General features: G+C 42.7%; 1 pseudogene; it reads right to left on the bottom strand.

Moving 5' to 3' along the window:
* Window positions 1-3925: 3925 nt before the first annotated feature.
* Window positions 3926-5235, bottom strand: LOC147452162 (uncharacterized; annotated as a pseudogene).
* Between the last annotated feature and the right edge of the window lie 18940 nt (window positions 5236-24175).

The following is a 24175-nucleotide window of genomic DNA, read 5'->3' as shown; positions in this document are numbered from 1 at the left end:
ATTAAAAGAGCCTTGTCTCTTGTAATCATGTTTGAAAACTTGTAGAACCATAGCCATTCTAGAGGGAAGAAAATTGGGGATGGCCTGTGTCACCATTACACGAGAAAACTGGGGTCCACTACAAAAATCATATCTCCGTGTTCATAACTCCAAAAATTCTGAAAAATTTTGAGCTAAAATTTGAGATCACGAGCTACATCTTTCATGTTGAACGCTTCTTCAGATTTGGGGTTCTTCTTTACTTTAAAAATTCAGCCAAATAATGTATTATTTGTGGCTGCAAAGGTCTTTTGGTGGTCCCCTTTGAGTGGACTTCTCTCTTGCCTTCAAGTGTAAGCTCCTTCATGTGTATGAAAACATGACCTAGAGTTTTGAAAAGATTGGCAATCATCTAGATGGAGGTATTATTGAAATTTGAAAGTGGGGTTGAGGTTTGAAAATGAAAACTAGTGAATAAAATATTTGGTAGGGTGGAATAATATACATACATGAAAAATATATTAGAAAATACTAAAATATATAATGTAATTTAGAAAATATATATTTAATATTTAAGGTCAAAAGAGAGATCAACAAAGAAAGCTTACTTATTTATGCTACATCGTGATTGATTAGCATAAGTTTTATTTATTTAATAAAGGCTAAAACGTTTGTGAAAAAGGAAAAAAAATCAAAAGTAACTTATATAATAGGAAATATTTTGGTAAAAGGGCAAAAATATATGGGGGATTCCCATGCATGGAAAATCTTGTCTCACTACCAGTTTCCCATGGCAATACTGGTGGATTGGTAGCTATCTTTGTCAACCTGGTAGCTGTCACTATCAACCTGGTAGCTACCACTGTTAACCTGGAAGCTACCCTTAGGTAGTCTGATAACAACCAGGTCTTAGAGTGCTTTCTACTATTAGACTCGGGCTCTTGTAACTTTTCTCCTTCCACTAATCACAAATGTATTAGTTACCATTCTTATACTAGATCCCACCAGATTGATCTCAGTTTTGCATGTCAACAATAAGTTATGATTTTGCTAATAAGTGTATTAAATATCATTATTTAATGCAGGCAGAATTCTTTCTTGCCTTCAAACAGAGTCACCCAGAGGTACAAATTCACCAAAGGACATTTAAAAAGCTGAAACCTTATTTTGTACGCAAGCTTCGAGATCGCTACAGTTGTTGTTGCATCACTCATATTCAAATGTCATTCTTTAGGGATGTTGTAAACCATATAAGGTAGATCTCTTATGGTGTGCACGGGAAAGAGTGTAGTTGTCAATGTGATATTTGTGGTGTATATTTGAAATGTAGTGCTCAGACAAATCAGTGCCCTAGCCTTACAAAGCTTTGGGAGTCAGTTTTATGCTCGAAGGCTAGCAGGTCAAATTTTTTTGCACTGAAGTGTTTGATTGGCGAATGCTCTTCGTGTGGGCCTTCAAAGAAGCTACCAATTTTCCCGATTGAAGTGTTAAATGGTGCACGCATGGTAACAGTTAAGATTTTTGAAGACCTTGAAGTTGGCAAAATAGATTCAGGGAAAAAGAAGAAAAGAAAAGTTCTTTCTCACAAGGAGATGCAGTGCAGGCAGTTTTTCATATTGTTCAAGGATCATCTGAGTAAGTTTATAAAGCACAATTTTTTTTACAGATGGCAGGCCGAGCAGTTTAAAGATTGTCTACGTATCTTCCCTAAAGATGTGGTAGTGTCAGTGGTGGATTTCGTTGAAAATTACACTTTCAAAGAACAGAACGAGATCCAATTGATGCATTGGTTTTCTAGCCAGGTGACAATCTTCGTTCACATTACATATGTGAGGATTGCAGGTAGTGTCCAAAAATACTATCATTTCTATATATCTGATGATAAAAGCCATGATACTCTTTTTGTCCAGCATTGCTTTATGCTCCATTATGGTTGGTTGAAAGAGCTAGGCATATCGCTCAAAGAACATTGGGTCTGGTCAGATGGAGCAGCCTCGGAGTTCAAAGCAAAGAGGCCTTTTTATTTTGTTCCTCGATATGGAACTCTGACAAGTTTGAAACTAACACATCACTTTTCAGGTTCAGGTCATGGGAAGGGCGAACATGATGGTGCAGGTGTTGTTATTAAGAGGCATCTCACTCAGGAGTAGCTAAAGCTAGACTGTGTGAAATTACAATGTGCAGCAGATGTGGTGCCATTGTTGAGAGAAACCATGTCCAATGGTGTTACAGCCACGTATTCTTTGCAGGTACGACCAGTTACTCAACTGTTCTGGGAGGTCAAAGTAGGTGATGTGGATAGAAGCTAACGTCGGGATTTTAAATCTGTGCCTGATGCACGTGGTTTACATTGTGTCAGCGGCTACTCCTTAACAAATGGAAAACTTCTTAGGTATCGGCAATTCTCATGCTTTTCTAGTGCTTGTTTGCAAGGCAGCTGGAGGAGGTGTTCGAACAAATCACACGTTTCTGCATGGAATTATGTTACCCTCAAACCTACAGATGATGTCGAAGATGATGATAAGATTGAAGAGTTTGCATATGAAGGACACCATGATGCGTTGAGTGATGCACTTCATGTTGGTGACAATTTTCTTGTTATAGCTCCTCATGACAATAAGGAGCTTGTGGATTTCTATGTCTTGAAATGTACAGCAGAAAAGACTCAAACTAAAGCTTTGCTAAGAGATGCATGGGGGAATGTTTGCAATGCCGGCTCATTTGTTGTCAAAGGAGTTCGGTACGAACAAGCAAAAGAAAATCCCTATGAGTTCAAGCTATTAAATTATGAGCCTGAAGCCACCTTGCAATCCCACCTTGTACGAGCTATTAAGTTCCCAATGCAGAAAGTGGGACGTACAAGAAAATTCTTACTTTCCTCATAAACATATGACGCTATTTACAATAGCACTCCTTTTGATGTATAGCATTCATAGTTTTAATCTAAGCTGCTTTTGATGGCCCTTCAGCACCTTTTCTTTTTTTTTTCTTTGGGGGAATCTCCGTAATCTCTGTGCTAAGCATTACCCTATTTTGCAATTGCTTGAATCGTGTCTAAAATGCCTATGTGATATCCGGAGGCAGATAGCATGAACACTCTGTCGAAAGCCTTTCCCTAAAAAAGGAGATGAGGGCAACTCCAGATAAGACTCACACATGCAGCCGGCCATTCAAGGGTTCGATGCCCCTGACCGGACAGCCAACCGATGATGGATCTCGCACATGCGTAGCAGGCGGTTGCTCAACGGTTGTATTGACAGAGGATAAGGTCAGCTTTTGCAAGCCTGAAAATAGTAGGCGTTAGCAGTCTTTTGCAGGCTTCTGCTTCTCTCCCGCCTTCACCATCGGCACCATAATAGCTGAACGTCGTGGGGGGGGGGAGGGGGGGTCATCACATTGGGGGCAATAAGGAGCCGTTTAGAATAATCGCAGGGGCGTGCAAATGTGGCAGCACTTCTCAAACGTTCGAGGCTGCATATGCAAGTCCTAAGAGACAATGGACAGGTGACTCTGGTAAATGCTAAATACATCTGATGCATGAATGATCATGACCACTAGAACCAACCCAAGTGCCCACCAGTACTCCCGCGTGTACATTAAGCCATAAGAAATAAATCATCTCCACAATAGACATAGAAAAATTAAACAAGTGTAGCTAAGTAGCTGCAAGGGTAGCTACTATGCAGATTGGTAGCTGCCCTTAACATTTCCTGGTATCGGAAGCTGTGTTAAGTACTTGTAATTGTGCAACTGTGGAGGTGCAGTGATGAACAATGCAAAAACTTAAACAAGTGTACAAGTTAACAAAAGTTGCTTTACTACATTGAGCATTGGAAGCTGCTTTACTACATTATGTCATCATTACAAGTGAGCAAAATACTCCATAATTCAGTAAATGGTTGACTGTTTACATCGCTTATCATGGTTACATGTCAGGATAATATATCTAGCTGTAATACTCTAGACGCCACTGCTTTGAGATCCTAATTCTCAGGTTATCGATCGGTCTTGACAGTGCACAGTCCTCGGCATACTTGAGGCGATCTTCCGCACAAAGCCAAGCCGTGAGCCAAGATCTTACAGTTGTTGTAAGATATCCTTGAATCTGAGTGGGATTATGATTTTCCATATTCTTCACAATGCAAAAAGTGCCTGGAGGATTCCACAGCTGCTTGTACTGTGTGTCATCCACTCGAATTGTGGACGTAGCAGTGTACTGACCTCTTTTCTCCCAGAAGTCACTTAGCTTCTTGTAAAATACAGGCTTTCCACCAGTTATCTTGAATCTAGCATCTCTTACACAATCCTGTTGTGCAAGAATTTCCTTGAATTGGGAAAACTGATCAGGAAAGCAGGCACTCAATAGGTTTTCTACTTTAGTCTTCATGCAGCAGGTCCACACAAATACATCAAAGTGCACAAGGCACCAGTCCAAGAATGCAGGTGCATCCCTTTTATACCCAGCAAACACTCCTGCTATGTCTACAATTTCTAGATCATTCCAGTAGGCAGGCTTTCGTGAACGGTACCTCTTGTCTAATGAAGTCAGCAGGACACCATTAATATCAAGGATTAAAGCTGGCTTACTCTTAAACAATATGTTCCCAGGATCCTCCCATGGAGGAGACACCATCCCATCATCATTCCTAACATAATCTGCAACACCACCTGCACCTCCTCCATCCTCCCTTTGCCGAGACACCGTCCCATCATCGTGCCTTACATATTATGTACCACCTGCACCAACTGCACAACCTGCATCACCACCTGCATCCACAGATGCATCACCATCTTCCTGAGGTGGTTCAAACTTTTCATTGGTAATCTCCGTGTCTTCACCTGCACCAACTGCCCCAGCTGCACAACTTGCTTCACCACCTGCATCCACAGATGCATCACCATCTTCCCAAGGTGATTCAAACTTTTCAATGATAATGTATGTGTCTTCACTTGCACTACCTGCACCACCTGCATCCACAGATGTGTCACCATCTTCCCGAGGTGGTTCAGACTTATCAATTTTAATCTTCGTGTCATCATCTGCACCAACTGCACAACTTGCATCACCACCTGCATCACAGATGCATCACCATTTTCCCTTCTTGGTTCAGACTTTTTCATGATAATCTCCATGTCTTCACCTATGCTGAGGACAAAAGACTCCATGTTTTTATCTTCTTGGTCATCAATGTTGCTAGCACATGGGACTTGGCCCTCAACTCTAAATGAACCATCTACATCAGGAGGGTCTTTCATAGTAGATTGTGCTATCATAGTTAATATGTGATCAAGATTGTCAATGTTGCTAGTGGCAGCATCTGAACATAAAAACAATAATGAGATAAACAACAATGATGGACAGGACAAAACAAAAATTATTTTGGCTTCTTAATTCATAGGAAATGGAGAATTGTTACAAAGCCAAAAACGGCGACAGGATTTAGGAAAAGAGCCAAAAATGGGGATAGGCTACAAAAATATCAAGACTACTTTTTCTGACTCTGGTTGTTGTAGCACCTTTTCTTCCAGATTCCATGTTACTATTTTCTCCAATCTCTATGGCTAATTGGTCCTTTGATGTCTTTGTTTGCCCTTCTGCATCCTCTGTAGGATTTCTGGCAGCTCGATCTGCAAGAGAGAAGAAACAATCAACGAGAATGAACCTTAAACAATATTATCTACCTTTAGGAAAAAACAAAACCAAAAATAACACCTGTCATCTTTCTCTTTCTTTCCCTTTGCATCATTTGTATGGTCTGCAGGATGGAGGGACTGGTGTCTCTGGCTGGCACTTCATTATCCTTCATTGATGAAGGAGCATTTTCTGCTTGATCTCCATTCTCAGGACTATACTTCTCTAACATCTTCCTTCTCAGCATGTACCAACACCTTGAATTCTGTTATTCACAATAAGAAATTAAGAACAAGTTTTCAAGTTACATGCAGGGTCAACATGACAATAGAAGCTACCAGGCAAGCACTAATAAGCTAACAGTACTACCAAATGCTATCCTAGTAGCTACCTTGCCCCCTGCCATCATGGTAGCAACGGATGCTATCATGGTATCTACCAATGTTATCCTGGTAGCTACCTTGTCACTTGCAGGACTTCCTTGGCAGAATGGCAGCTCATGGCAGAATGGCAGCTACCAATGCAATCCTGGTAGCCACCTTGTCACTTGCAGGCCTTCCTTAGCAGAATGGCAGCTCATGACAGAATGGCAGCTACCAATGCAATCCTGGTAGCCACCTTGTCAATTGCAGGACTTCCTTGACAGAATGGAAGATCATGGTAGAATGGTAGCTACCACTATTATACTGGTAGCTACCAGGGTTGACAGTGAGAACTTCCTTGTCACCAGCAGGAGTTCCATGGTAAAACAGTAGCTAATGGAAGAATGGTAGCTACCTTGCCACCAGTAAGACTTCCATGGGAGAATAGTAGCTCATGGAAGAATGGTAGCCACAGCCATACTGGTAGCTAGCTGTACCAGGATTATCATGACAGCTGCCACTATGAGGGTGATAGCTACCAGTATTGTACTAGTAGCTACCAGTCTTGTATTAGTAGTTACAATTAGCAGGGTTCTCTTGATAACAGAAACACAAAAAAACAGATAAATTTAAGCTACAAAATGCAGCAGGGTGTATACCATGGTGGCATGCTTAAGGGCACTGATAAGGGTTTGGTGTTTGATTTCACTCCTTGGAAATTGGCATTTGTACTACCGAGGATCAACAAAGACCGCATGGTATGCAAAATCGGTTGCATGCATCCCATCTCCATGCATGTTTATTTGCTTGCAACAAGATGGCCAAAACAGTACATGTGAAAGGCATGATTGCAGGCCAACAAAAACATGCCAAGTGCATCGTCGTTGTACATCGTCAACCCACAAGCACTGCAAACTTTGTCCAAAGACAAGGTGCCCATATCCACAGGTGGAACTTTCGACGGAGGTGCAGACAACAAAACTGTACTTCTTTTGACCTGCATGGTCTTCACAAAATCCATCCGCGCATGTTCACACTCCTCCACTTCCTGTGTAAAATCTCTCTCCTTTAGAGCACTATCCATAGCATCAAGTGGTGCCTTCTCCTCAACTACCACTTGCAATGTTTGGAGTGTTAGCGACAACCTGTCGACAGTATTTTTAAGTTGCTCCACCTTAATTGCATCCACATCATCGATGCTACCTTCTGCCTTTAGTAATGCAGCCTCTGCATCTTTCAACTGGCCTCTGAGCTTTTCCACTAGGAGGTTGGCACCTTCATTTCGGTGCAAATCAACCTGAAGCAATTCCAGCTTCTTAAAAGCTTCATTATACTCTGACAATGCAAAAGAATGCTTGCTTACAACCATGTTGTAAATAGTATCTAACTCTGTAAGAGACAATGGACCAAATAAATTCTTTTTCTGCACATCATCCAGTGTATCGATTGGAGTATCCTGGGGTGCCTCCAAATGATCTGGAGTCCTCGTCATTTGCCGCGAACTGTTAGGGGAAGAGAAGGAATGGAAAGCTGCCCATCGCTGCTTCTTTGCATGTAATTTTCCTGGATCCATATTTGTGACAATACTTTCTGAAAACAAGGCCCAATCAACATGTCCCTTCAACTGCTCATATAGAAAGCCTCTGGCAGATCCTTTAGTCACCTCCATACCATAATTTCCAGGAGGTTCTTGATACATGTATGTGAACAATACATAAAACCTGTTCCAGAGCTCTGGCTTCACATCTCTACATTTTAGTTTGCTGCCCCTCTTCGGCACCTCCTTAAAGCATTTCAACCAATCTTTGTTGGTGAAATCTGCCTGAGTCAGCAGTCGAGCATCCACTCCAGAGTTGGGGAGGTCGTATACTTCATGTGCTTGAGGCTTTGTCATGCAAAAAACTGACTTCCTTTCAAATGGCACATATGGAGTGCACCAACGGCCTTTGCCCTGTAAAATACAGGGAAAAACATAAGACCATAGTTGTTTCCATACGGCAAACGCATACGGGTATAGTATGGTTCAACACTTAAGCTTGAAACATACACGGCCATAAATTTACTGAAAACTTTGATAACTTATGCATGGTGAGCATTTATAATATCACAATTTTATAGAAGTTTTCACATTAAACATCAATTGTTGCATTGAGTAGGAGCAAAAGCAGGCTCGGCATGTGCATGAATAGGTGGTACAACTACGTGTGTCCCAGACAAATAGCTACCATGTAACTACCACCTTGGAATTTCTTTGCTAAATGAACCCTTTTGATTGGTAGCTGGCTAACATAATGCTACCAACTTGTTATGTTTTTTGTAGAATGCTGAATGCTACAATCTTTATTATCTTTGATGCACTTTCCCTATATTAAATGAGTGTTGTAGGTGGTAGCTACCACACTAATAGAATATCATTGATTCATGCTTCTTCATAGCACTATGATTTGCAATCCATACGAGTACAGTCCCAACTATGCACAAGACATGAATGCATGTGCAGCCAGCCAATTGAATTTCAGTCAAAAAATGCAATGTGCACAAATATATATGCTTGAATGCATGCATGCATTCAACCTGTGTAGAGGCATGCATGCATGCCTCTACACAGGTTTTCAATGCAAGCTTGAATGCATGCATGCATGCCTCTACACGGGTTTTCAATGCAAGCTTGAATGCATGCACATTAGCTTATGGAGCTTGAATGCATCTACAAACATCTAGCCTCTAACTTAGGTTTGCTTCAAAGCAAGCTTAAGAGAGTTTACATGGACCTTGGAAACAAGTTACAACATAAAATTGTGCAAAGACAGCCAGCAACACTAAGATGCAGTAGTACCTCAGTGTTGGGGGTTACAACATCTGCCATTTTGGAATGTTTCTTTGCTATAAGAGTGCAAGGCTTTGGTGAAGGAGTCAAGACCTTCTTCTTCCTCTTTCTAGCAGGGGAGTCCGAGGGTGGATCAGGCGAGGGAGATGAATGATGGGCCCTCTTCCGCCTCCCAGTAATTGTGGTTGATTTTGCTTCAGCTGTAGGAGCTGCTTGGCCACCTGAGTTGCCCCCCTCTACAACCGTCGACGAGCAGGAGGCGTCATGATTGTGGATTAAGGTGCCCCCCCCCCCCCCCCCCCCCCTCCCTCCACACTACTTTCACACACACAGTTGAAACTGAAAAGATAATTTTTAAAGTTTTTAAATCCAGCTCGCTGCTCAAGCCTTTTGATGAACAATTTTCAAATAAAACATTATAAAAGACTCTCAATGTTTACTCACCTAGCTACCAACCAGCCCACCCCCTTGCTACCACCCCCAAAAATGGGTAGCTAGTGTACCACCTATTCATACATCCACCCACAAAGTGCTTTCTATTGGAATGTTACAAAAGCCTCGAGGAGACTGCAACCCATACAACGCCTTTTTACATTTTCACACTTTATCATCGTGTCCTTTCTTGACAAAACCGTGAGGTTGCGTTACATTGACTTCCTCGAATATTTCACCATTCAAGAAAGCACTAACAATATTTGATTGATGTACATCCCATTTAAAATGAGCTTCCAAAGCACATAGAAAACGCACAATAGTCATACGGCAAGTGGGAGCAAAAGTCTCTTCAAAATCTGTACCTTTTGTTGTGCATAACCGTTTGCAACAACAAGTCGAACCTTATAGCGATCAATATCATCATGCGGCTTACGTTTCAACTCGTAAACCCACTTCGTACAAATGATTTTTTTTCTAGCAGGCAAATCACATAAAGTCCATGCTAATGGGGGCTTTTCACAAGCCAAGCTCCCATACCCCTCTTCTCTCGTCCCCACCCCATGAAAACCCCCTCTTAGGGAGGGAGTGATAAAAGGCATTGGAAAAAGTAAGAAAAAAAATAAAGTATGATTATGTAAATATATAAGAAAGGTAAAATAGGCCACCTCATGCCTGCGGGGTAGCCCATCCCCACCTTGCCTCCTTTTTCTTCATTGTTGCCCCATCGGGTGTCCCTTTTCCTCTTCTCCACTCAAAAGGTCAACCCCCTCTCTCTTCCCCTTGTCCTTTCTCCTTTCTCTCTCCCCTCCAGCTACCCCACCTCTCACCAATAATGCATTATAACTCACCAATAATGCACCCTAACTCACATGCAACTTACCCTATCTTCCAAAATAGTATACCCCACCCCCTCTTTCTCTCTCCTATCATATCCCATGACCCAAATACCCCCTCTCTCTCTAAAGGGCACCATGTCTCTTGTCTTGTAGCTAAATAACCTCCCCCACACTCACACACACTCAGTTTCACTGAAAAAGGTACCCACAGACCCATCCCCACCCGGTGGTTACCTGATTTTTCTTGTGTTCACACACATCTACACAGAGATTCACCTCTGAACACACTCCCCTCTCTCCCCTCTTGTAATTACTTTATTCTCCATGTCACCTCTCACTTTTTTTCATCAACCCATCTCTCTCTCTTAGTCTCTCTCTCATGAGACTACTATTCTGGCACATATACACACAGCCAGACAAGTGGGGCCCACAGTCACATGGCCTATGTAGATAATGATTTCTTCATTTCTAAATTCTAGAATTTCTCCCCCCTCCTCCCCTATATAAATAGGGGTCACCATCACACTAAGGACACACACCATCACCAAATAGTACACTATGCATTGTGTGTGCCTAGTGCACACACACACACATCCACACCATCACCATCACCGCAATCACCATGCTTGTCTTAAGCATGACCTCTACACCCTTGGGCTATGGAAGATGAAGGGAAACTAAATGAAGGATGATGGCCGTAACCCTCGTGCGAGTCTTCGCCATCAACTAACACCTATCCGCCATGTGCTCTACCACGCTCTCCCTCCTCATTCCCCTACCCTATGCTCCCCATTTCATCGCCTTATTCTCTAAATAAAGCTTGAGTTTTTGTGAGTATGTTTTCTTGCAATGTTTTGCCCATGTGAGGTGTGCGGAATCGCCACCTAGTTTTGTGTTTGGAGTGAGCTTGTGTATGTGTGAAGGGTGTGCGGATTCGCCATCCTTTTGTGGTGCCTAAGTACTAAGCCGCTATACCCCCTCCCTCACTCTCTCTCTCTCTCTCTCTCTCTCTCTCTCTCTCTCTCTCTCTCTCTTTCACTTGATCTCATTCCCTTTCCTCTTCATCATTGCTCCCAAGCATCCATCTCTCTTGGATGAAAACTTTTCTATGGTGGTGTGTTGTTTGCGTCCTAGCCGTTGAAGCTAGGTGGTGCCCCCTGTTTGCTTTACCATGACAGGCTCGAGGCGCTCCATTCGGTCCCCGGTGTTTTAGAGGCCGTCAGGGTTCAGGGTTCGCTTTGCTCCCGTCATTTGGTGCCCCCACTGAGGATCTTTTCATGAAACCCTTCAATTTACAAAACTGAAACCCCTAAACTATTGTGAATGGATGAATGGCTAGCAGGATTTGCTAATTGGACGACAGAAGAAGAAGAGCTCCAAGCACAACTAGACCAACTCCGCATCTCCATCGAAGCTCGAGTGCTAGGCGTAACTGTAATCGATTTGCAGTGGGAGAGTCAACCAACACGCCAAACCCAGTGGATATACATAGGCCAAGTTCCAAGAAGAAGAAGGAGAAGGTCGAAACCATGTCCGCAACCTACAACCAACCCACAACAACAAAATGGAAGGAGCTCTACACAATAGAGAATCAACACTATTCTACTTTGTACAATGCACTTCCACAAGCAACCAAGGATGACTAGGAACCCTTAAAAACCGCTTTTAAGAGGCGCTTTGGGGGAGGTACCACTTCAAAAAAGTTGTGGGACAAGTTGAGAGACTTGAAGCAGGAGGATCTTTTAGAATATGCCACCTATGAGTCCAAATTTGTGGATTTGTGGGAACGGTGGGTTGAGTCACTGGCAAGAGGGGAAGCCGCACCCGATTTCCTAAAAAAAGATCGGTTCACGCATGGCTTATGGCCGCTTCTCAAGGAGAAGGTGAAAGGTAGATTCCCGGCTACGTACGAGTTAGCCGTTGAGATTGCTCGCCTTAAGGACAAGAAGCTGCGAATGAAAGCCAAAGAAACCGAGTCAAAAGAAGCAGGAACATCGTGTTGACCAGCAACTACGACAACCACCATTCCACCACCACCACCGGTTCTTGGGGTAAGAGATGACCAACAAGATATGTTGGCCCATATTATTGACCAAGTGCAGAATTTGTCTGTCCACTTAATACAACAAGGGAGGAGTCAAGAAAGAGATCAAGACCCTGGAAGAGCACGAAGACAAAACAAGGAGTATCATTGCTACAACTGCGGAGAAGACGGTCACGGTATGTACTACTGTCCCAAACCACGACAAAACTATAATAGAGGAGGTAGGAGGAACCAATTGTCACCCCCTAGAGAAAGAGCACCCCCACCCCGAGCACCAACCCCACTAACACAAATTCTACGTCCACCCCAGACACCACTACAAGCATCCATTCCACCTCTTCCACCAGCCCCACCACTTGATCGCCCTGTAAACATCATAAGGCTAGAAGAGAAAGGAAAAGCCGTAGAAGTGGATCCACCCAGAGCAAAGGAGAGGGACAAGGGTAGGGAGAAGGTAACCTTTTTAGAACCACTTGAGGCCATGACTATGAAAAGAGCTAGGAGGGAGAAGGCTACACAATCAGATGATGAGAGAAGCATGAGAGGAGAAACTAGCAAGAGGCCATCCAGGCCACGACGGAAATTGGGCATCACCGACTTCCAGCTAGGGGAAAGTTCTAAGACCTATGATCTAACATTGGATGTGGCAGAGCAAGGACCGAAGATTACATGGCCACAGCTGCTACATCTTGTACCTAAAGTAAGGCGACAATGGTCTAAAATGGTAAGTACAAGACGCTCCAAAACAAAGGTAGCCGGAGCAATTTCGGGATGCAACATGGATGACATCCTTCCAATTGTTGACATAAACATAAAAGGAAAAAGGGTTGGAAACACCTACATTGATGGAGGTGCACAAATCAGTGTAATGAGCGAAGCTATGATGCTTCGATTAGGGCTCAAGGTTGACACGCCTTCTCCATGCAAGGCAAAGATGGCAAACAACGCAAAAGTAAAGTGTGTGGGTGTGGTAAGTGCCGTGAAAATCAAAGCTTTCAACACTGAGGTAGAGGTAGATGTTTTTTTAATGCCTACTAAGGGGGAGGGCTATCCACTAATTTTGGGAAGGCCATGGTTGATGGCCATGAAGGCAAAATAGGACTGGGGTACTGGCCTTCTACGCATGACCGGTAAGAAAGAAGAGACAATCTACTACGACATGAGGATTGGCAAGCAGAAGCAAATGAATCTGGAAACATCGGCAGATGAAACCACTAGCGAATCTTCCAGTTCTGAGGAGAAGACCACATCCACCAAATAAAGTGACAGTTCCATTGATGTGATGGGTATCATTATGAAGGATCCACAAAGGGTAAGCACAACTTGTGATCCATCACCAAAAGGGCAACCCAATGAAGAGGAGAGCAAATCACCTGGCCTAGGAGGAAGTAGGTTGAAGGGTATGTTGTCTACGGAATTAACACTTGAGAAGAAAGATAGTTTTTTGCAAATGTTGATGGGATTTCCTAACCTGTTCATTGACAACTATGAAAGAATCACAGGCAGTACAATGGTGGAACATCATATTAAGCTGAAGGAAGGGGTAAAACCAGTTGTGCAAAAGCTACAACGACTGGGGGTCGTACAAGAAAAGGCACTCTTGGCCGAGGTAAGGAAACTGCTAGAGGCGGGATTCATCTATCCTGTAGAAAACTCAGAATGGGTGTCACCCGTAGTGGTGACGCCTAAAAGGAATGGTAAGTGGAGGGTCTCTGTTGACTACAAACCACTAAATGCAGCTACAAAGAGAGAGCACTTTCCTCTCCCTTTCTTGGATGAAATTCTGAATGAAGTAGCGGGTTTTGAATGATATACCGTCTGTGATGGTTATTCTGGATACTTTTAAATACGCATAGCCTTGGAAGATCAGCTAAAAACCACTTTTATCACGCGATGGGGTTGTTTTTCATACAGGGTTATGCCATTTGGTCTCACAAATGCACCTGCCACATTCCAAAGATATGTCACATATGTTTTTCAACCGTTCTTTGGAACATCCATAAGAGTGTTCATTGATGATTTTTGTATATATAGCTCCCATATTTCACATTTAGAAAAGGTAACTGAAGGTTTGGCCAGGTTGCAGAGCCTAGGTGGGCAATTAAATGTGGATAAATGCCACATTGGGGAGAGTAAAGTCATTCTACTAGGCCATGAAATTTCAGCAAAAGGTATCAACGCCGACCCAAGTAAGGTGTCCACACTCATAGCCCTACCTTCACCAACGACCGCACGTCAACTGGTCTCTTTTCTACAGAAGGTGAGGTACTTAAGTAGATTCATACATCTACTATCACAACTTGTTCTACCACTGCAACAACTCACTCAAAGATCAACTTTCACTTGGGACGAGGAACGCGAACATCACTACAACAAGGTAAAGGAGGTCTTAGCCACTCTGCCAACTATCTCACCACCTAAGTGGGATGAAAAATTCTATGTCACCTCAAGTGTTGGTGATGACTCATTGGGGGCTGTGCTACTCCAAAAGGATACGACGACATCTTTCATGAGGCCAATCTACTTCTCTAGTCAAATGATGACAGCAGGAGAGAAAGGTTTCACCCATGTGGAACACTTAGTCCTAGCTCTTAGATTTGCAACTACAAAGTTTAGGTCATGTTTGCTGCCTAAGAAATTTGTGATTCTAACCACGGATGAAATATTTCCCTATGTTGTACAACACATGGATGTGTCTGCTAGAATTACTAAATGGCTAGTTCGTCTGCAAGAGTTTGACTACACGATACAGGTAGAAAGCACGAAAAGGACAATTTTGGGGGGACTCATGACCTACCAAGTCTTTGAAAGGAAGGAGAAGCAATCTAAGGAAGGAAAAGTCCGATTACCTCCAGTACCACCGATGTTAGAAGGAGAATACTCTCTCTACTTTGATGGAGCCTACAAGCGAGCATCCGACAAAGCAGCTGCAGGCATAGTGGTCTTTGATGACAAAGGGACAAAGGTATTTTCGTTGGGCCAATTGTTAGATTCACATTCTAACAATGAAGCTGAGTATGCAGCACTAACCAAGGGTCTACAATGGTGCGTCTCGCAAGGTGTACAACGCCTTAATGTATTTGGGGATGCTCTACTTCTGGTAAGGCAAGTAAATGGAGCATGGACATGCAAGAATCCTAGTTTAAGGACTCACTTAAGTGGTGTAAAAACCTTGTTGGGTAAGTTTGAAGAAGTTCAAATACACCATATCCCAAGGGCTCAAAACCAAGAAGCAGATGCCCTAGCAAGTGAAAGACTACAGGAAGTGGTGGTTGGAGTAATAAAACTAAAGCTCCCTCTATTTCAAGGCAGTGATGCCTTGCCTGACACATCATGCATTTTTTGGAAACAGGGGAATGCCCATCAGATTTAACAAAGGGACAGAAGCAATGGCTGACGCGGAAGTCCACAAGGTATCGACTCATCAATGATGGTTTGTACTGTAAGGGTAAGGACCAAATACTCAGGAAGGTCCCTCTCTCTCACGAAATCACGGGAGTAATTGCTTGCTATCACGACGGGGTTTGTGGTGGTCACTTTGCCCTAGACATAACAAGTAGGAAAATCTTGCAGGCAGGCTTCATATGGCCTAACCTCAACCGTGATGTACACCATTGGTGCAAAACGTGTAAGTTGTGTCAAAAGACCGGCACTAGGTCACTTATGCCTGAACCACAGACACCTATTCTCTCATATGGCCCATTTGAAAAATGGGGTATCGATGCCATTGGGCCATTACCTAGGGCCAACTCAGGAAAATTCTACATTATCATGGGGGTCGACTACATGACTAGATGGGAAGAGGCTACAGCCACCACTAGAATCACAATGGTAGAGGTAGCTAAATTTATCTACGAGCACCTATGCTGTAGGTTTGGCACACCTTTAGAGATCATCTCTGATAGAGGGCCAGTTTCAGAGCAGACTTGGTAGGAGAGTTAATGCAAAAACTGGGCATTACAAGGAGGCACTCTTCACCATATTACCCTCAATGTAATGGCCTAGTTGAAAAGGTAAATGGAATGGTTTCTAAAATTATTACCAAGCAGGTAAGTAATCATCCCGGAGACTGGGATAAGTATCTACTACCAGCTTTATGGACCTACAGAACTTCATTTCATACATCATTGGGATTCACACCGTATCATCTAGTATTTGGTAAGGAAGCAATCTTGCCCATTGAAGTGCAACTACAAAGTCTCAGAGTAATGGCAAGCCAACTTCAACAACACAACATGCATTTGAGAAATCACATCATCAACTTGGAAAGACTGCAGCTCGACAGAGAAGAAGCAATAAATTATTATGCAGCACAAGCAGAGCATAGACGGCTTAGCTTTAACGAGCATCTCCGGAAAAAAGAATTGAAGAAAGGAATGTTGGTGCTCCGCTACGACAATCGCTTCGACACGCGCAAGGATAAGAAACTCCTGCTCCGATGGGAGGCCCTTTCATCATCAGGAAAAAGTATGCCAATGGAAGCTACCAGCTTATGGAGGCTGATGGAAAACTTCATAAAACCAGGGTAAATGGTTGGCTAATTAAACCTTATTTTCTTCAATTTGACCAGGCTCCACCAATTGACATTCCAGATGAGGACACACCATCAGCCGCCACCTCCGACAATAATGATCAAACATATGAGCTAGAGACATGAATGCCTCTAGCCAAAAGGGGAGGGCTAATGATGGGGGCTTTTCACAAGCCAAGCTCCCATACCCCTCTTCTCTCGTCCCCACCCCATGAAAACCCCCTCTTAGGGAGGGAGTGATAAAAGGCATTGGAAAAAGTAAGAAAAAAAATAAAGTATGATTATGTAAATATATAAGAAAGGTAAAATAGGCCACCTCATGCCTGCAGGGTAGCCCATCCCCACCTTGCCTCCTTTTTCTTCATTGTTGCCCCGCCGGGTGTCCCTTTTCCTCTCCTCCACTCAAAAGGTCAACCCCTTCTCTCTTCCCCTTGTCCTTTCTCCTTTCTCTCTCCCCTCAAGCTACCCCACCTCTCACCAATAATGCATTATAACTCACCAATAATGCACCCTAACTCACATGCAACTTACCCTATCTTCCAAAATAGTATACCCCACCCCCTCTTTCTCTCTCCTATCATATCCCATGACCCAAATACCCCCCTCTCTCTCTAAAGGGTGCCATGTCTCTTGTCTTGTAGCTAAATAACCTCCCCCACACTCACACACACTCAGTTTCACTGAAAAAGGTGCCCACAGATCCATCCCCACCCGGTGGTTACCTGATTTTTCTTGTGTTCACACACATCTGCACACAGATTCACCTCTGAACACACTCCTCTCTCTCCCCTCTTGTAATTACTTTATTCTCCATGTCACCTCTCACTTTTTTTCATCAACCTATCTCTCTCTCTTAGTCTCTCTCTCATGAAACTGTTGTTCTGGCACATATACACACAACGAGGCAAGTGGGGCCCACAGTCACATGGCCTATGTAGATAATGATTTCTTCATTTCTAAATTCTAGAATTTCTCCCCCCTCCTCCCCTATATAAAGAGGGGTCACCATCACACTAAGAACACACACCATCACCAAAGAGTACACTATGCACTGTGTGTACCTAGTGCACACACACAAACCCACACCATCACCATCACCGCAATCACCATGCTCGTCTTAAGCATGACCTCTACACCCTTGGGCTATGGAAGATGAAGGGAAACTAAATGAAGGATGATGGCCGTAACCCTCGTGCGAGTCTTCGCCATCAACTCCCACCTATCCGCCATGTGCTCTACCACGCTCTCCCTTCTCATTCTCCTACCCTATGCTCCCCATTTCATCGTCTTATTCTCTAAATAAAGCTTGAGGTTTTGTGAGTATGTTTTCTTGCAATGTTTTGCCCATGTGAGATGTGCGGAATCGCCACCTAGTCTTGTGTTTGGAGTGAGCTTGTGTATGTGTGAAGGGTGTGCGGATTCGCCATCCTTTTGTGGTGCCTAAGTACTAAGCCGCTATACCCCCTCCCTCTCTCTCTCTCTCTCTCTCTCTCTCTCTCTCTCTCTCTCTCTCTCTCTCTCACTTGATCCCATTCCCTTTCCTCTTCATCATTGCTCCCAAGCATCCATCTCTCTTGGATGAAAACTTTGTTATGGTGGTGTGTTGTTTGCGTCCTAGCCGCTGAAGCTAGGTGGTGCCCCCTGTTTGCTTTACCATGACAGGCTCGAGGCGCACCATTCGGTCCCCGGTGTTTTAGAGGCCGTCGGGGTTCGGGGTTCGCTTTGCTCCCGTCAATGCGTCATTTTCTATAAGTGCATCATATTTTGATTGCATGATATCCAATTTTTTGAATTATGTGCTTCATCAAAAGACAGAGATTCCTCTACATCACATAAGCTACAAACAACCAAAGCATAACACTCTGATGCATAAGATGCATGGGGAGAACCTGAACGAGTACGACTAGACAAAGGTGCATCTAATTTATTCTTTTGCATCTGAAACAGTCTTTGAATCCACAACTTAATTTGCAAATTTCTACCCACTATAGCACAACCCGAAGAAGATTGTAAGGGACTTGTTATGCAAAAAACGACACTGATAATAATTTCACAAAGTAAAACGAATTTGTCTGCACAGTAGTGCATGTAGTGAAATAGTGACGAAAATAAAGCCCGAATGAAGGTATTTGTCGACGTGCTGACGCTCACCAAAGCTCATTGAAACCGGAGAAAGTGAGCAAGCTGTGCTTTTGCGACTATGCCCACGAGATAATCTGTTGTGATACCAATAGTTGGAAATAGGGTTGAAGGAAACACACGGCTCAGAGAAGCGAAGGAAGCTCAAGGCACACAACAGAGAGTAGTATTACTTAGTGTGCAATGAAAAGTCCCACAACTCCAATCATTGCATCTCTTGATCTATGGAAATATAACCACAAAGTGTAAAGAGGGTAATCTATGACTTTCTTACCACAATTATAGCTTGAGCCATTGTTAGTGACACATGATTCTATGTCCCCACGTTCATTTTGCTAATAAATTGCAATATAATGAGATGCTACAGAGACTGTGTTTAATACAGAGCTTCAAGATATTGTCCATATGATCACAAGTTTACTTTCTAAATAATACCATGTTGTGTGTGTGTGTGTGTGTGTGTGTGAGAGAGAGAGAGAGAGATCACAAATTTACTTTCTAAATAATACCATGTTTTGTGTGTGTGTGTGTGTGTGTGTGTGTGTGTGTGTGTGTGTGAGAGAGAGAGAGAGAGAGAGAGCAAACAAAAGAAACCTGTAAAGTGGGGGAAAAAAAAATACATGGGAGCAAAAACAAAGTAAGAAATGTCTTTGCTTGCATAGCAAGCGATCATAGGGAGAATCTTGGCATGGAGATGCTTAGACTGTTACTGGGAGGGACTCCAATTGCTTAATAAAAAGGAGTTAGCAAATACTAAGCGAGACATGCTAAATTGATATTTGTAGTAATGCATACTTTTGGCAACACTTCCAAAACATTGTCACTTGCGTTCACAAAAAGTTTTGGACAAATTCTCACAATAATTCCCACATTGCGACTTAAGTCAACATCATGAGCTTCCGTGAGGGAGGCACCGCATACCTAGCTAGGTACGATTGGAGGCAAGGGACCGCTGGCCCCACAAAAGACTCCGTTTTTGTACATGAGAAAATTTCTAAATCTTCTTGAGATTATGGCCAAGGTAACTTCTTTACTCCACTAAAGTGGGTTTCACTTGAATTGAGGAAGAAAGCTAGGGTTTACCACACCGCAAATTGGTGTTTTATTGATGGAATCGGTAACCACTTTGCATGGAAGAGATTAAGGTTTTGTGTTCGTATGTAACTTCCATGCTTGGAATTTTCTTGTGCGTTTCTTGCTCCATCTCATGGCTTTTTGAAGCATTAGAGACACCCAAAGCTGAGTAATGGTGCACTTTTCAGCAAATCACAAGATAACACCTAAGCAAGATTCTAAGAATATTCCAAACTTCTTGTCTCTAAATTGGAGGTGGATGTGTCTAACCCGGGGGTCATTTGCTAGCGAGAGCTACAAACGTTCGCACGTCCTCACCCCATCGCTTCATCGCTTTGCCTTTCCTGGATCCATGCAAACCACCTACGGGCGTGCCCTCCTCCGTTGCGTGTTTACCCTTGCTTGCGCATGCAAGTGTGCTTTTCCTTCATTTCCTTCCGCTATCGGAGGAAGAAGCATTGTCGATTCCGTCCGTAAATGATTTTCCTAGAATCGTTGACACATACTTTTTGGTGAGCCAGGATTTTCAAAGTCCTTAAGCAATGGTTGATCGACCAGATCAACTGAAGATTCACTTCCATCCGGCTAAGGTGCAGATGTTCCAAGCATTTGTTGCAGCATTAAGCTTCCTAGAGATTTCAAACGGCAACCGTTCAATCTTATAGTAGACGAATTGGACCCAATTTGATGAAAAGATGTAAAGAAAGTACATTGTGCCAAGCCTATATTATTTTGTTGGCACTAAACTGGGCCCTCTACAATGTCGTGCCATTTTCAATTTTAATATCGTGCCATTTTCAATTTTAAAAATTGCCGATTGAGGGCAAGGGGAAAAGGAGAAATTCCGCCCCAAAATAGAGAAAAATAATGTAAAAACTCTAAAAAAGATCTAAAATTTTTAAAATTTCCTCTTGGCAAATTCAAGAAAAGAATTTTGTATGTTTGGAAAAATGATTTTTCCCGAACACGGCTGCGGCCCCTTATCTTTATGGAAGGGTCACCCCCTAATGTACATAAGTATTGAAAAATTTGCATAACAATGGAATTTGTTATGAATAAATTAGTCACACAAGTTTCCTTGAATGTGTGTCGTTTATGTAGCAGTGTCAATTTGATTATATATGGCACTCAAGTTTCTTTAATAGATGGCACTCATTTCGAGCCATCCATCATAACTACACACAAGGGTATTTAAAGGGGGGGGGGGGGGGGGGGGGGGGGACACACACACATACACTCATTTGGATCCATCCATCCAAACTCTGCCACTCACTTGGCTAATTGTTGAAATTGTTTTAATTATGGGGGACACACACACAGACACACACACACACACACACAGAGGGGTATTTTGACACTAGGGTCATCCATCCAAACTATGCCACTCATTTGGCTCATCGTTGAAGTTGTTTTACACACACATGCGCGCGCGCGTGCGCGAAGAGAGAGAGAGAGAGAGAGAGAGAGAGAGAGAGAGAGAGAGAAGGGTATTTTGAATTTATTCTTTTTGTTTTGTGGTAGCTAGGACAATGGTTGCAAAAAAAGCATCGTATAAGGTGCGTTCCGAGCTGGTGCAAAATATTGTGGCCAATTTGGGACACAATGGTGCGGAGTATGATCCATGGCCAGAGAGACGGTACTTTTTATTTGGACACACAAAACCCCCAACCATAGGAGTCATCATTTTCTTGGACGATCCAAAGGACTGGTACCTTAACCTAGGAATCACTTTAATTAAAGAGACACTAGGTCTCGTTAGTTTCTACAAGAACATTGTACCCACCGATGTATTGGGCCTTAGGCTGAATTATTTGATGACTATGCTACCCGGGAGAAAGATAATAATTTGTGATCTTCCCGCATTATCTCCTGAAATTGGGAATAGCTGAATGTTTCTATGAAATCAACAAATTTTTGTGAAGTTAAAGTATTTTGTGCCTTTTTATATTTGTGTATCTTTCATTAGATAGATGTGCTAACCGTTTTCATGGATATATAATTTATTTTTTTTTATGAAATGGGTTAGTCTCTCTTTGTATCTTGGATTGGAAGCACCTTTTCATGTAAACCATTGAGTAATTTAAACATTTTCAATCCAAAAAAATCTAATTATTCAACCCAATGCTTTTAGGCAAGGATGGCTACAACAGTAGGTAGTATGGAGACCCATAAGTGTCAATGCAATTATAAATGCAAGCACTCAAGTGTGGGATGGGAGTTCGTAACAAGGCGAACCTTTTACAATCATCAAGTTCAGGACTCTTTAGGAAAAGTTCATCCTTCGGTTGGTAAAACCCAACCCACACACATACAGAGCCATGCAGGAGATACTACTCCCTTGCAAGGCGGCATAGAAGCAAATGTACGCTCGATGAGTGGTACCCAAAATGCAACAAACAAAACTGCTTTTTGTATTTGCAAAGTGTATTGTCAAGGTGGACGACATGTTCATCTATCAACCTTTTATAGACATCAAGCAATCATGCATAAATTTGATGTACTGAAGAGTGGATTTGGATTGCAAAACACCGTGCAAGTAGACCCTTTTCCTTCAAATATGCAACGGAACCTAGGACAGATGACGCAAATTACCCAAGTTTGTGATATTGCCATGGATGATAGTGACAATTTGGATGACCACACTACGGAGGATTGTGATACTGACATGAATCTTCATGTTGACTCTAATGGCCCTAAGAATGATGGAACAAAGGGCCATTTCAATCTAGTTTCTGAGCTTGTTGAAAGAATCTTAGAGCTTCAAGATTTATGGGACGAGAACAAAATACCTATTGGCGTTCAAGACAAAATGTTGCGTCTATTGTTTGGAGGCTTTGGAGGTTTCAGAGTAAGCAACAATTGCCTGAAAAGCAGTTTGGCAAAGTTATTGTTGCAGCTATCCCCAACATGGCCGGGATGGTGATCTTAATGGCATTCAAGTGCCTGCTTGTTGGGACCAAATGCAGGGTATTCTCAAGGGACTTGGCATGTTATGTAGCCAACGACATCGTATCTGTACTGGTACTTCTAATGCAAGTCACGCACCAGAGATTTTATATCCAAGTCATGAGGACAACTATGTTGGGGAAATGCCAAAATGTACATGTTCAAATGGTCGCTCTTGCAGAAAACTAAAGAGAGATTGTGCAGCATGTTGTGATAAATGCAAGGTGTGTAACACTCCTAGAAGAATGATGCTTTCATTCGACTACATTCCTATTGGACCACAGATATACCTACATGTTCAAAGAAGAACCTTTTGCCATGAACTATTAAGCATCTGGTGTAACAAGGAACAATGGCTTGACTCCGATGCAATGACAAGTGGGAGAAGTATTGTGGACTTCTGGGATGGTGCCAAGTTCCAAGAGGTAAAAGACTTTTGGGACCCACAAGCATGGTATGAATTGCCAGTAGTTTGCAGCACACCTTCTTGCAAGAAAGTATACACAACATTTCCAGAATGCAAGCGCCACCCTATGCTAGAAGATGCTTGGAATGAGGAAACTAGCAAGTATCAATTTCTATGCTCTGAGTGTAGAGAAGTCACAACTTCAGAGAGGGTACTTTGTCAGGTGTGCTCTTCTTTTTCTATTTTTTTTCATAGACTACAAAGGTTTAGAGTACTTACAAATGAATATTTTTCATTTAGATTGTTGTATATATACTTGTAAATAGGGCGACCCTCGCAATATTTCCTTGTTGCTTCATTGGGATGGTTTTCAAACTTCTCGAACCACTCAAAAGAGTTGTGTAGCTGTTGAAATCATGGTCTTGAATGTTGGAAAGTACTCCTCTATTGGTGTATTACCAGTAATTTTTATCCTATCGAGCTGTAAGAAAATAATCAAGACATGTGGAGATGTCTTTGGGACATTTTTGAAGCCTTTAATAGATGAGCTGGAATCCCTCTTCCTGGAAGGTATAGATGTGACCTATGACTATCCTGTTGACAAGATATTTGGTGAAGCAACACATATGACAAAGGATTGCAAACTACGTGCCATGGTGATGATGGTTACTAGAGATCATCCTACCCAATGTAAAATTGGGATGTTCAACAATGGTGGCCAAGAGTTTTGTAGGAGAGACAAGGCCCAAGCCTCCCTAACACAAAATGAGGGAAGAAGAGAAAGACGATATGTCTATGATGGAAATCGGGAACAATCTCGATACAAGCCCATCAAGAGAAGAACCCAGGATATGCTTATGGCATTAGATGAAGCCAAACGTTGCTCCACTAATGTAGAGAAAGAAGCAGTTTGGAAAAGAGCCGGTCTTTCAGGACCATCAATCCTTTGGAGGTTGTATGATCT

The sequence above is a fragment of the Adiantum capillus-veneris genome, chromosome 8, assembly GCF_014529385.1.
Source record: "Adiantum capillus-veneris isolate H3 chromosome 8, ASM1452938v2, whole genome shotgun sequence".
NCBI classification, from domain to species: domain Eukaryota; kingdom Viridiplantae; phylum Streptophyta; class Polypodiopsida; order Polypodiales; family Pteridaceae; genus Adiantum; species Adiantum capillus-veneris.
Note: the sequence above shows the minus strand (reverse complement) of the source record. Positions and strands in the feature narration are given on the sequence as shown.